Source organism: Tympanuchus pallidicinctus, unplaced genomic scaffold (assembly GCF_026119805.1).
Source record: "Tympanuchus pallidicinctus isolate F22 unplaced genomic scaffold, pur_lepc_1.0 scaffold10, whole genome shotgun sequence".
Lineage (NCBI taxonomy): Eukaryota > Metazoa > Chordata > Aves > Galliformes > Phasianidae > Tympanuchus > Tympanuchus pallidicinctus.
In genome coordinates, this window is record NW_026294619.1 from 9,328,160 (window position 1) to 9,343,527 (window position 15,368).

Consider the following 15,368-nt stretch of genomic DNA (forward strand, 5'->3'; position numbering starts at 1 on the left):
TTTACCTGAGTAGCTCGCCAGAGATGTGTTGTTTTCCACTGAAGTCAAGAGATGATTTACTATGGCAGTTATCCACAGAACTAAGTACTTCCGCATTCATTTGCATCATTGCATAACTCTTCAGTTGTTTTTAGCAATGGCTTGTTTTTATTTGTTTGAATTTTCTCTGATCTCATAACAAATATAATCCCTGCCGGATGCAAAAGCAAGCTTTTCTTCATTTGCCATCCTTGTGAAATCCCCAGTCTGAAACATCAACGCAAACATTAGAAACCAATCTTCACTTTTTGTAGCTGTTTTGCACTTACAAACAACAGCAATCGAACAGCAAAATGTAACATAGTTCAGGGTGGATTTTAGGGAACAATGAAGCTATTCTGAATGTATCTCCTTACCATCTAAATGCTTAGAAATCTGGCCTATTTGAATCCACAGTATTTAAAACTTGACTTTCTTATGCTACCGCTTTGACAGGCAAGGTGGCATGTCAAATTTTAAAATTCAAGGCACTAATGGCCAGACTAACTACACTTTCCTTTTTTCTCCCTTACAACTTTGACACAAGTCACCTTTTAACGTTGGGATTAAAAAAAGCTAAAAAAAAAAAAAAAAAAAAAAAAAAAAAAGCTGCCAGTAGTTAAGACAAAGGAGTCCCTAATGCCATCAGTATCTGAGCCAGTAACAGCCAGCTTATTGGGTAAGAACCGAGTACAGAGTGTTGGACAGCAGTGCATCTCTTTCAAAGTACCGGCCTTTGAACGAGGTGTTGTCATCTGCAATTCCAGTGTGATGCACCATTACAAAGCACCCTTCTTCCAATGACACAAACCATCTGTCCCGAGCCTCAAATCCAAACTGCTCTAGCCTTGCCGTATTACAATGAAATCAAAGTTCCAACATGATTTAGAAAAACAATTGTTGGTGCAGGATTAGCAAGCAATTTTGCAGTAGCAGTAAGCACTAAAGGGCTGGCTGGCATCCCATACAAAATACCATTATTCAGACTGTTTCAACACAATTCTGCTTGTATAACACATACACTCTGTACTCTTGTTCCCACAATTCTTCACTATTGGCAACATTAACATGAGAACAGAACCTCAGTCAGCAAGGAGAACTGGATGAAAGTTTACAGATTTTCCTCACAGGGCATCATGCAAGTATTGTCTTAGATTTTAATCTAATTTATTCAGAGCCTCAAGTTTTGTTCTGAATTTCCAATCAACTTCATTGAATCTAACAATGTCTACTAATATGCAAAGTTCTCACAAAAGAACATTCCTTTCCATCTATTTTGCAAGAAAATACTGTCGCAAATCTTCTGAAAGACCCTCCTGTTTTTCAGGATAGGCCCATCAAATCAATTAGTGCTCACAGTAAACATCACCTTCCCACATAACAGGTAGAAATCAATTCCCTTCCCAGGAACCTCAAAAGAAAAACAGCTCAGGTTGTGAGCTTTGGCTATCCATAAAAGCTGCATTAAAAACTCAGAAGAACTCAGCTGACATTTTACTTACCTCCTAAATGCAAAGCCTGTCACTCATGTCTGTTCACAAATACTTGGAAACAAAAGCCACAGGGTAACACGGCAATGTCTGTAAGTCAGGTGTCACAATTCCTCATTTTCTGACAAAATTATTGATGTATCTCACTGCTTTATTGTTGTGTTTTCAAAGGCATGTTATAATTTAGTGATATTAAGACCCCCTTTCAAGATTTGGTTGTGTATGTGGGAATGCAGGGAAAAAAAAGAATGCTAGTAGTCAAAGACGTATTGGAAGAGAAGACTGCCCTTTGCAAGAGGTATCAATAAGACTTCATGCTCTCTAGTCAGTATGCTTTCTATTCATTTCCAGTTGACACGCACACACGCACACACGCACACACGCACACACGCACACACGCACACACGCACACACGCACACACGCACACACGCACACACGCACACACGCACACACGCACACACGCACACACGCACACACGCACACACGCACACACGCACACACGCACACACGCACACACGCACACACGCACACACGCACACACGCACACACGCACACACGCACACACGCACACACGCACACACGCACACACGCACACACGCACACACGCACACACATTCTTTGCCAGTATAGGAACTGATTTCCATAATTAATTGCCTAAACAGTTTAATAGAAGTCATGGCAGCAAAAGAAGAAAAGTAATTTAAAAATCTCTAAAATTAAAATTAAAAAGCTCTAATGCATGGAACAATATCTTTGTTTTAAATAAATCTGTTGATTGTTCTGACTTTAAGGCACAACAGTGAAAAACATAACCCTGCACTACATTCAGACCAAGAATGAGTTTAGCACTTCACATGAGAATTTCCTGCTGCCTCAGACTTGGGCTCTGCAACCTGGGGATGCCGACATGCCTGCCAGAAGCATGGGTGAGGCCATCATAGGCTCAGATAAGTCTCTTTCTTGCTCTAGAAAATATTTTTGACTGAAGATCTCTTCCTCCCCTTCCTGCAGTAGGTAACTATTTTTGCCAGTTCTTAAAACTAGCAAAGTAAGGATTCTTGTAAAAGGATATGGAGCAACTCTGGCAAAATCAGAACTAAGAAGATCTGCTCACCAGTCTTCATTTGTTCACTGTCTAAATAATTAGGAATACTGATTTTATCTCTTCTTTCAGACTGGTGTCTGGGTCTACTCCAAAGATGAGAAAGCTCACTCCAATTTGCAGAAAGAAATTAACACAGAAATTACAAATGCTACTTTTGGTACTGCATTTAAGACCAGCTGACAAGTACAATATAAATGAATTAAAAGAGAAGAAACAAATGTTTCCTTGGGATATTGTTGTGCATGCTTTTTTAAAAAACCAATAACATGAAAATTGTTCTCCTAAAAACATACAGGCCTCATCTGCTCAAAGAAATGTTCACCTCTCTTGTAAAGAAAACATTCATTCACTACTTAGCACCTAGTACTTACACAGTTGTGCATTACATAAATATTTAGACTAATGTAAATAATTACAATCACAACATACTTAAGTAGCACATAGGGCATTCCAATGCCTTCATATAAACACGCACAGTTTTGACTGTTTCTTTTATGTTTGTATTAAACCCCTCAGGCTTGTTGCCTGAAAAGCTGCCATTTTTGAATTTCACCAGATTTCATCAAAAATACTTACATTTGAAAAAATCCTGTCAAATCCTGGAGAAGAATTTCTTAATCGTCTCAAGAGAAATCTTAACAGTATGTATTCATCTAAAGAGAAACCCTAATAATACGTATATTTACTAACCTTTACTCACAAGTTTGAAGCATACAAGACCTGTATCCAAGTACTTACAAGGTTTATGATTAGTTTGCTCAACTGGAATTAAATATTTTAAACTTGATTACTGACTTCATATCTGTCCCCAACTGCAATATTCTTATAACAAAAACTATTTCAAAGAAGGTGCAGCTCATAGCTGGTGATCATTAAATCTGAACATACTGGACATTCTTAGAATGCTAAATACAATAACCTGTAATGTAATATATAGAAAGCGCAATGAGATATTGAGTTTCCATTTCAAATGGATGAAATCCAGGAAATTATAGATAGAGATCCTGAGATCTAAACGGAGGCACATCAAAGAATCACAGTGCATTATTTAAGATTCTTAACAGGGACAAAGCAAGGGAATACCTGGGGAATACTCAGTTGTCTGCAGTTCTTCCTGGGTAGCATCTGCCTCTCCCTCTCTGTGCATTCACTAATCCCTGAATTAAGCAAATGCCTTTTCTAAGTAATTTTCCTGATTTTTTACAGATTCAACTTCACAAGCTAAGGTTTTTTACTTCTATACAACATAACTGCATGTTTAAATCCAAGACAAACCATAATCTTTCCAGCACCCTAAGAATAAGGTGAAGTAAAGATGGTCAGGACTCTCATCCCTCACCACACCACTACTCAAGTAGGAAAACACCATCTCCACCACCTGCCAGAGTAGAGGAGCCGAGGCAGCATGCAACATGCAAAGCAAAGAATCAAAGAATCACTAACTTTGGAAAAGACCTCTAAGATCATCCAGCCCAACCATCCACCAATCACCAATATTTCCCGCTAAACCATGTCCCTCAATACAACATCTAAACTTTTTGTGAGCACCCCTAGGGTTGGTGGACTCCACCACCTCCCTGATCAGCCCATTCCAGTGCCTGACCACTGTCTTGGAGAAGCATTTCCAAACATCCAACCTGAATTTCCCTAGTGCAACTTGAGGCCACATCCTCTAGTCCTATTGCTAATTACATGGAAGAAGTGATCAACCCCCACTTCACCACAATCTTCCTTCATGTAGTCGTAGAGAGTGATAAGGTCACCCCTGAACTTCCTTGTATCTGTACTAAATAATCCTAGCTCCCTTAGCCCTTCCTCACAAGAGTGCTTGTGCTCCAGACCCCTCACCAGCTTTGTTACCCTTCTCTTATACAACTTCTCTTATTCCAAGTAACCACCTATGCTTTCCAACCCATATATTTAACAGTCAGAATCCAGCAAAATGGTAATGTTTCCTACAGTCCCATGCTCCCAGGAATTCCAGGCTCTAAATTAAAAAAAAAAAAAAAAAAAAAAAAAAAAAGCTTATTTTCACAAGATGTCACATGCATAGCGAATCCTCAGCACATATAAATACAATCTGAGACAAATATTCACCTATTTCCTGTTTCCAATCATGCCATCACAAGTTTCCTCAAATACTAGATATTTCCTGCACTTTGTTGTAGTGAAAGAGCATGTATGCTACCTGCTCAGAAGACTAGAGAAAATATGACCCTATGGTGATGATGCAGTATTCGGGCCAAGATTTCTCCTGTCACAACTGACAGGAAAGTTTTACGTACCCATCATCCAACTTGTCAAAAACACAAGCTTAATCTCTCAGAGGTATCTCAGGTAGCCTGAAAATACTTTGACCTTTAAGTCTCTATTCTTAGTAGGGAAAGTTTGGAAATTCAACAGTAAGAAAATTCTGTAGCTATATTAGTAAATCAAACACACCTAGGTACATTAAATTAAACATGCCATCTAAAGTAAGCCTATAGTTATGCACAGAATTTCTCTTTGGCTAAGTCATACTAAATGCCGGTTGAAACCAGCCTCGCCCATGCTCATTTCTGATCTGTAACAGCAAATTTCTCCAAGACAGTGCTAGATGTTGAGTGCCAAAGTCATGACAGAGAATAATCTACCAGTTTCCCAGTATAGGAATTATTAATTTTAAAGATATCAGTGGGTTTTAGGCTATGTAGTACTCCTTATTGACCTATCTGAAACTGCATAAGACTAGTAGGCTCAGTGCAGTACTGATGCATCCGAAGGAAAAAGGAGAGCATACGAGAACTGGAAGATGGCTCACTGCTTTGACTCACTCTACAGGCTACATATCCTACACAAGACAAGTCTGTCACTTGTCTCAGCCACATTTCACTTCTCAGCCCAACTTCACCCAGGAGCATACAACACAGTGACTTGGCTCTATTTCAGAGCAACACTTCTGTTTCAAGAACATCATTATATCACAAAGATCACATTGTGCTACTCAGGGCAGACGGGTGAGATGTGTGCTCAACTAGGGCACAGAATGCTGATTTTCCACATGGACAATTACACCCTGAATCATTTAGAACTTAATTCTAATTCCAATATCCAGCCAACTTACTATACATCCAAATGCCCAAACTCCCATCATTTTTCTGTTCCCAGGTGTACTGATAGCATCATGCAGAAGCATATTATTTCAGATTGTGAAGTGTTAAACTTTTCAGCTAGCAGTAGGCTGATACAAAATGAGTTTCAGATCACCTTATAAACTTTTGGTTCTCCACTTTTATTACGTAGCAATTACATCACAGTAACATCTGAAGTGTTAATCTTCAGTGTCACTGTGAATCAGAGAGGCTACAGATGCATTGTCCGTCCTGGTTATTCAAACTAACCATTACCAGCTTCTCCAGGGGGGTACAGATCTCAGCTGGCAGCACACAGAGAACTGTTTGCTGCTTTTCAGAGAAGCTGCAAACAGTTGCTAAAGAATACTGAATGCCTACTGTCTAATGAATTTAACTAGAACTGCAGATAAAGCACAGTAACATTTTGGGGCAGGCAAGAGCAGATGTATCAGTGTGTTACAAAAAATCGTACCTCTAATAATGTGCTTAAGATAAATTGTTGACAGTTCAACTAAAATTCTGAGAAGAAACAACTGAAGAACCCATATTTTGTTCAATCCAGACCTCATACTTGAATTTTCCAGGCCAACTCTATAAGAATATTCTAAGAACACTGCTTTATATCACTATTTAAAAGGATTGGCATGTCCTCATTCAGTAGCCAACAACATAGCTCCAGGCCACCTCTGGAACCCTGCTCATCCCAGGGAGAGGTAGTGATCATCCACAGCCAGTTTGATGTTCTGAATGACATTCAGCCACCTAGAGCCAAAAAATAAGAGTGCCATCTAGCAACACTTCATGTAGATGAATTTTGTTCTTGTAGATTTTGTACATTCCACCTCCAAGTACCAATATCAAGAGAACTTAAACTTTCAGGCTCCTCATATTAGTCGTGTAATAGTGTCTTCTCTGGTACATCTTCAGAAAGTGAGACCTACTTCCTTGTCCTCACTGTTCATAGAAGTTCAGCCTGGTGAGTGCTTTGAGAAAAAGCTAGAGTATCCAGAGGATGGGTACACTAATACTGATATGAAGGTTACATCATAAATGTTCTGGCTTAAAATTAAGTAGACGTTGCCTTAGAAACTGTGCCTAGTTGTGACTTCTTTTATTGAAAGGCTCCCAGAGACAAATTTAGACCTCTTACTTCAAGTTAATACAAGGATCAAGAACGTATCAGCATATACTAGCACGAGAGAGGTCTTAACTCTCATGAAATCCTGTCAGTGAGCTTGTAATGGAAGAGAAATCCTTCAGCTGTCACAGAAAATGAGAACACCTTGAGGTGCCTATGTGTCCAGTTACTATATGAAGCCAGGCAACCAGTAATAGCATCATGGCCAGTGTTATCAAACCTTCTCAACCACTTTATAATACAAGCACATTTCAACAGCTATGACAAAACAGTATTCTGCAATTTTCTTTCAGAGGGAATTTAAATGTCTTCTATCAATGCCTAAAGTATTAATGGTAGATAGGCAGATGAGACTTCAGCATTGCAAGTTTTCAGATGGAATGCGAGTTATACTTTAAATATCTCCTTCCCTGGGGCTTCATGGCATAACTAAACAGAGATGCCAGCATAGAAATCTTACTCTATCCATGGACTGTAACTTGTTTTGTAAGCATAATTATTTCAATCATAGTATTACAGCCTATTCCAAATGATATCTACAAGTATTTATATAGTTATTCTATAGTAGAACAAGTAGTATAGTAGTACAGTATAGTAGAACAAGCGAAAAAGTAGAAATGTGATGTTATTCAGATTGACTCTGTATGTCTAAGGCAAGTTATAAACATAACACTGCTTAAGAAACAGTTTGGAATTCCAATGATAAAATTAATCTAATGAAATGATGATGTATTTTAATTCATAATAGCATTACATGAATATGAAGTCCAACAACTCATAACCACAACTTGTTTTGCAATTAATTATGTCTTTAATGGTTAAAGGTGGTTGGATTTACTAGGGTGGTGATTTTCATATTTATTTTTGATTAAAAAGGGAGTCTTTATTAACTTGATTTATGCATCTAAAATAGTTACCAGGTGTAGTTAATCTCTTAACAGATGTTGCACAATAACAGTCATTAATGAGGAAAGCACAGCCTATCAAACTTACATTGTAAAAATGCAAAAAATCAAAATTCATCTGTGATTCATCTGATGTCAGACAGATTTTATTTAAAGTATTTCTTGATATTAGCAGAACTGTGTAAAGCCATGAATCAAATCTCAAATCTCTACCCTCAAGATGCAAAATAAAGACGTTTGTTTTACTGTTAACACAAAAGTAGTTTATAATTATTAGCTGCCCATGCTTGCATACATGTAGTAATGGCATCTAGCAAAAACATTTTAGCTTCCTCCAGACAGTACACATGCTGATGCTGGAAGTCCCTGAAAACCAGAGTATTTCAGCTCTGCATCTTCCAGTAAATTAAAGGGAACACAAATATTGCTACAGAATAGAAAAACGAAGCAGTAGAATATTGGCTTTAGTTAAAAAAGTAAATTAGAACCAATTTTGAAACAGGTAAATAGTTTCCTATGTAAATAATAATAATAAAAAAGATGAAGTGAGATATGTTTTTTATATGAATCCTTGGCTTTCAACTACAGAAAAACATGTTCCTGTTACTTGTAGAAATATTATTCTGTAATTCTTTAGTAATTTAAACATGAAGCTTAAATTGTTGTAAAAGTGAGCTTGTACTTTTTCAAAGCTATAAAAAAAACACTTTCAATAGACATAAGATTCTTAGATGCTGCAGGCAAAATACTACACATTCAGATGTTCACAGTAATTTTACAATTTGCAACAAGGTGGACTTTCTTGCAGGACTTGTAGAAGACATGAGTACATTCAGAAAAACTAAGAAATTATGAGAAAGATAGGGGAAGCACCTGCCAAGAGAATAGAATATTGAGCCTGAAAATATTGCACAGTCTTAACAACAGAGTTAGTCAACTCTCCAGAGAACAGAAGCAGAAATAATGATCCTTCCTGTCACATCAGTCGTATAAGCACTAATTAATCTGATTCCTACCTTAAAAAGTATATTAAAAAAAAGCTAGTAAAACTTGAGGTTTAGAACAGGGATGACTGTGCTTCCCTATCAGAGATGTGTGAAGTTACCAGCAAATGTGAAATCTTTTAGCTAGAACTCATTGGAAACAATTGCTGAGCTGAAAATAGTAGTTACTAATGTAATATCACAAGGTAACATGAAGGTATCTTAAAATTAGAAGGGAATAGGGGCAAGGGAGAGGACCAAACCAAGAACAAATATTTCTGATGCTCAGAAATGAAAAGCTTGCGCCAAAAATCTAGATGAATTTAAACAAAAGAAATAAAGATAAAATGAAAAACATACCCTTTTCAGTGTCAACAGTGCTGTCTCTACAAGAGACAGTATACATTTATCTTTTCAGCTATTAGGAAAGAAAAAAAGCAATCCAAGACTTTACTCCAAAGAAGATCTTAAAACAATGCAAGGCACCAGACTAACAGAGCATTCGTAATGATTATAATGATTACAGTATTTAAAAGCTGTTATTTACAATGAATTGCTGAATTGGCTAAAAAGAATGACAGCACGTCAAACTTGCTTTAAGGTGGTTGCTAATTTTAGCTCAATAAATGAAAGTAAGACAAAAATACCTTCAGGTCTGATCCTTGCCAGTCTAGAGAACTAGTGAAAGAATTTTATTTGCTATCTTCTTCATACTCGAAAGAAATAAAAATATGAATACTTACTATTCTCAAATTTCTTACTTTTAAAACCTTTCATAGCCCTGTTATTTGAAGATAAAAAAGTAAATTTCGAGTGAAAACACTTTCAACATTTCATTCAAAGAAATAAATGCTATTTGGAAGTGACAACACTTGAATATGAGGACTAGACTTCTTAACAAAGTGCAGCTATTAGCTCCTAATCAAACATGTCTTCAAGGGTGTGTTCCCCTGAGACAATGATGATGTTATCATAAGATTTACTGTCTTTGCACCCAAGAAATGAGTCTGCTGAAGTAGATGGTGAATGTCTCCCCTTAGCCTGCTGACATAAGGTTTGCCTAAAAATAACTCTTGGAAGTTTTAATTGTCCAAGTACATTGACTTCAAACTCAAATTTTAGTGACCCAGATGTCCTTAAAAGAAAGTGACAAATTGCTAGTGGCTAAGACACATAGAGAACTCTGAAGTTCGTATTTCAGCAGCAATATTTCTGTATTTTTCTTTGAACAATGTAACCATCAAGGGAAAGAAAAACTGTCTGATTTAAATTGAAAGACAAATGGATAAAACACTTTTTTTTTTTTTTTACCTACTCCCATCATTTTGTTTTTCAAGCTTTTAGGAGTGTTCAAATGATCCAAACGTCCAAAATTTAGAAGACTAAGGAAGATAAAAATAATACACAATTTACAGCCAATGACAGTGTTTTGATTAGCAAGTCTCCAAAAATAACAGTGAAAAGTCAATTAAGAATATAGGCTGTTCCTTCATGGATTTTTCACTTATTCCTTTATTGAAATAATGTGTTACCATTTATGTTTTTTCTAATGTTTCTTCTATTCTTTTGCCTTAGTTGTTAGATACTTTTCCTTACCTTCACATAATTTTTATTCTAATGGGCAAGTTCAATTAGAGAATGTGACTTCTTTACTGGTTGGAGATTCAAATTTACTTTTTTTGTTGTTGTTGTTAACCTCAACTTATATCCATTTCCTCTTATAGACATCACATATTTCTAATCAAAAGGAAACAACAGAAATGTGCTTACAATCTAACAAGCAAGATATTCTAGATTTTCACTTAATGTATTCAGAGAAATGTGACTAATGTTTTTACCCTTTGCTGCACTGGCATATATACAAACTTCAGAAACCTAGTAATTCTTTATTATCTAAGCTTATACAAAATATTTATATCTAGATAGAAGATGTTTATGACAGCACAACAGCAGACATGTCCTATTATTAACTACTTGCGTTTAGCTGATTCCCCTGGTAAAAACAATTACCAGTGTGACAAAATTAAATCGTCCAGCAGATGTCCTGTGGGAAGTGATATCAGACTGAGTGCAAACATAGTTGAAACCAATGACATTTTGTTCTGTATCACAGCTGATAAAAATCAGTAATGAGTTGAGACGTTTTTGTTATTTTATTCCATTTCTAATCCCTATGGCATTGCCATACTTCCCAACTGCAGTGATTCAACATGGTCTGCGTTGAGATCATTAAGGAAAAAAGATGAAGAAATGTACTGCATAGGTCTGGGTCTGAAAGGATTTCACAGCACAGTATGTGTTTTGGTGAAAAACTACAAGCAGGTGGAAAGGTGAAGAAAGGTCTTATAACTCTAAGTCTGTGGTCACTTGCTTTCCGTAGGGGATCCAGAATATTTATTATTTATACTTCTAGACTCTTCTCTTCTATACCTTACTATTCCTACCTAGAAAGAGAAGAAAATTACTCACACTTCAAACCAACTTTTAATCTAAGGTAGAAAAATAATTTTTTTTGCAACCCATATCTCATTATTCCCAAGGAGAACACGAATTATCCTATCCTAGGATTTCCACCTACAATATTCACTTCTACCAAGAAGAATCTAGCAGAGTGTTAAATTCAGTAACTCATTTTCTTTTGAAATGTGTAGTGAAAATAGAGCTAGAATTTGACAGACTTTATAAGCAAATACTGTATAGAATGTATTTTCCTAATGGTCATTCTGCTTCTTTTGACAAGAGGAATAGCTTAAAAAATAAGAATAAAGCTTATTGCACACATTGTTGCCACCTTTACTATTTGAAAGATGCATTACTACAGCTTAAATCACAGAAAGAATCTTCATAGAAAAATTTTTTTATGTTCAACAACCCAAGGCCAACCTTGGATTTTGAATCCTGCCCTGGGAAATAACCACCTTGCCAGGGATGCACCAATGCCTACTTCTGTGTATCCACACCACCATTTCTTCCCACCTAGTTAACAAGTGAAGTTCTTGCAGTGCCTCTGTCTTCTCAGAGCTCAGCTCTACGCTAGAAATTCAACAGGCCTCACGTCACCACTTTTTTTTTTTCTTCATGTTTTTCATGCTGCCTACTTTCCAGCTGTTATGACTCCAACTTCTGTATAGGCATGATAGAATAATACGCATTCAATTTTTGAAGTTACTTTCCACAGTATAAAAAAAGAGAATTTTGCTAAGTACCTTCAAAACAAACTATTCTTCCTCAAGAAACATTCTAGATTATGAACTAAATTTCTACTACCACTCTGACAATCAAGAATACACTTATACCCACCTTGACACACTAACATCTTAAAAGAATATTTCAGTCCATGTCTTTGCTTTTAAGTCCTACCTCCTCAGCTGCATCAGCTCATGTAGTTCTTTATCCTTCTGTTTCTCCTAGCGTTCATCCCATCTTGCCTGTAACAGTTGGCCACAACTCTAGATGGAGACAGAATGACAGCTCACCAAAAATCTCATCCTGTAATGGTGAGATCACATTCGCACATCACTTCTGAAGCCCCTCTTGAGCCCTTCTTAAATGAGTGCACTTAATGTAGGTGAAAGTAATTTAAGCAACTTGATTTCTAGTTACTGACTTTGGCAATAGGGGTGCAGTTCAGTTTTATGTCTTACCAGTAGATTGTACCAGTAGATAGAAATTAGCCACATAAAAAACAGCCCATATAAGAGCACTTCACCTTTAGATACTGAGTGCAGTTTGAGTAAAAAGGCTAAAAGCAGTCACTAGAAAGCTGTGAAATTAGGGTAGTTTTTTGCCTCTGAAGTACTAGCACAACTTCTGTCTATTTTGACTAACATTTTTACAGAACCGTAGAGATATTTAAAGAGATAATCCCGTATTCATCCCAAATAATTCTATTAATTTCAAAGTATCATTTTTTCCTACTCTGTGCCAGAAGATCTATCTGTGTTGAGGCACAATAGGTCTGGATCACAGTCCTGATCCTGCTTGATCAATTTTAACATGAATTAATTCGAGTATTTTCATAAATGAGTGCAGAAAAGCAGACAATTGAAAAGAAATAAAATTAAGCTAGGCAAGTGAAAGGGAGGTGATGAGGCAGTTTAAAATGTTTCTCACTATTTTAGGCTATATTTCACTTATAAACTAAAGGAAACTACTCTTACCAAGTGATACACCACTCAGTCCACCACAGAATATAACAGATTTTCTTACAAAGTTTAAGAGTTGCACTCCACGTTGTATGCAAAAAAATCTTGAAAGATGCTGTCCTTGTAAAAGCTATATAATAAAAAGGCAGTCTTGCACTTAAGTAAGAGTGCAATTTCCATCTAAGCTTACTTACTTTAAAAGCATGTTTAAGCTATGAAACTGTGTAATTTGGTTATAGAATTCAGCTGACCACTACGAAAACCTTCTGTCCAAGTACAGCAAAGCTGTAAATTTAAAAAAGATGATTGAGCATGTGGCGTTGGGGTTGGTGTTGAGGACCAATCTTCTTATAGCCTCTTAAATCAGTTAAAGAGATCTTAAATCTTGCCTGCTGACAGTAAAAAGAAGATGCAGTAACAGAAAGTTATTTTAGATTAGTACAAGGTCATCTTTTAGTCCTTTCAGGTAGATGTTAAGCTCAGCAAAAAGCATGTTGTTCTTTCATAGTTTTTTAATACCCTGCAGATTTTTTTCCTCCCTTTCCAAGGCTCCGGGAATTGCACCTTCCCAGTGCAATTTCCACAACAGACTCCTTCAGGTTGAATAACAATCCTTTCAGCAGCAACGCACTTGAGACTTGACTCCAGTGGTTTAAGACACCTCATGCAAATATGGGTGGTGCCACTTTCAGTTACTGTCCAGTTTTTAATGTCAAGTAAAAATGTTAAAACAAACCAAAACAACATTCACAAAGGTGGTCTCAGCAGCTGCTTTGGATGAGATCCACCAGGATATCGTCACCATTATAGATTGCTTCTCTAATTGCACCCACTGTTTGTAAACTTCTTTAATATCAAGTAATCCAAAAGCAAACATTTTCAAAGAAACTGTGACTGTAGCCTCTACTATAAAGCCATGTACCAATTAAGCCCATCCATTAAAGACCATACGTGCTGTATAATGAACAAATATACAGAGTGGTTAGGCCAGCATTTACAGACTGTATAGCTAGAAAGATTGTCACATTAGAAAGAGATAATCAGAAACAAAAGGAAAAGCTTACCCACATCCTAGACTCACAGAGAAACAAAACAAAACAAAACAAAACAAAACAAAACAAAACAAAACAAAACAAAACAAAACAAAACAAAACAAAACAAAACAAAACAAAACAAAACAAAACAAAACAAAACAAAACAAAACAAAACAAAACTCCACAGGGAGCAATCTCTAGAAAGGACCCTTTCTCTGAGGCAGTCAGTCCTTACATGGCTCTAGGAGAGGTGGAGCCAGGCTCCATCCCTCCCGGTCACACAGCTGAATTGCCTTCACCTGTGCTCTTGTTTGACTCATTGCTTGCCTCAGGTGACCAATCAGAGGTTCAGGCCATGATTCAATAGTTACTATACAGTATATATTCCATCACACTACCATCTTTAATTGCTTCATTTACACAGTTTCAGTAGTACTCTCTATGGACTGAAAAGTCAGATTAGCCAAGTATTCTTTACAAGCACCAATAGCTATGTAATAACAATCTATTTAATGAGATATACAAGGTCTACTCCAAAAGTAATGTCTGCTACTTTGTTATGTTTGCCTGCAATGTCAGAGGCAGTTGTTACTGGTATAGCAGTAGAGTCGGAACATTCCTGCTAATGTTGTCTTACTCTTTGTTGCTGTATGACAGATGGTAGCAGAGGGACAGTCTGATGAAATAGCCTCTGACATGGAAGTGATTATGATGCAATGCTATGTAATTGAAGTTCTCCATATAAAAAATATTGCATCCATTGGCATTCATCAATGCTTGCTGAATGTTTATTGGGATGAAACAGTGGATGTACATTTCAGTAGTGACAATGGCAACACGAATGATGAGCCATGTACTAGAGGGCCTTGCAGATTTTTATGAGTTCAGCATACAGGTTATTCATTGCTGGAAAAAATTCTAATGTTGGTGACTATGTTGAAAAATAGTGCTTTGTAGCTGAGAGGTTTCTCTATCAATTTATGTTATTGCATTCTTTCTATCTGTTGTAGTTTTCATGGAAATAAATAGAAGGCATTACTTTCTAAGCATCCTATGTACTTTTCTTGAAGTATGCTGACAGGAATTATGCTCTTTCTTTAAAGTAAACTACTCAGATTTTCTTATATCTCTTACTATCAAGTGTCTTGTTAATGCTGCAAGGAAATAAATGATATTTTTGTTCTCCATGTCACAGAAGTTTCCCCCGGGATTAAGAAGTTTGCTAAACACACACTTCAAAAGAAGTCTGTGCTTGCTTCCTCAGTATATGCAAACCTGTCTCAGACTAACTGTAACAGAAACTATTCAAACATCCCACCAGATTCACAATGCTCATCTTTATAATCCTTCATTTGGGCAAGAGACTTTAATCCCTTTAAAGCTGGTGCGGGACTGGACATTTTAAGCGTTTTCACAGCTCCTTGAGGCTTTCTTTG

At 36.7% G+C, this 15,368-nt stretch overlaps 1 long non-coding RNA gene across 1 annotated transcript; it reads right to left on the reverse strand.

Annotated features, from left to right (window-relative positions):
* Positions 1-22: 22 nt before the first annotated feature.
* Positions 23-14,105, reverse strand: LOC128091288 (uncharacterized). Its single transcript, XR_008211331.1, has 3 exons — positions 13,963-14,105; positions 12,114-12,202; positions 23-246 (listed from the first exon to the last, which is right to left on the reverse strand). It is a non-coding gene; the product is annotated as an uncharacterized LOC128091288 (long non-coding RNA).
* Between the last annotated feature and the right edge of the window lie 1,263 nt (positions 14,106-15,368).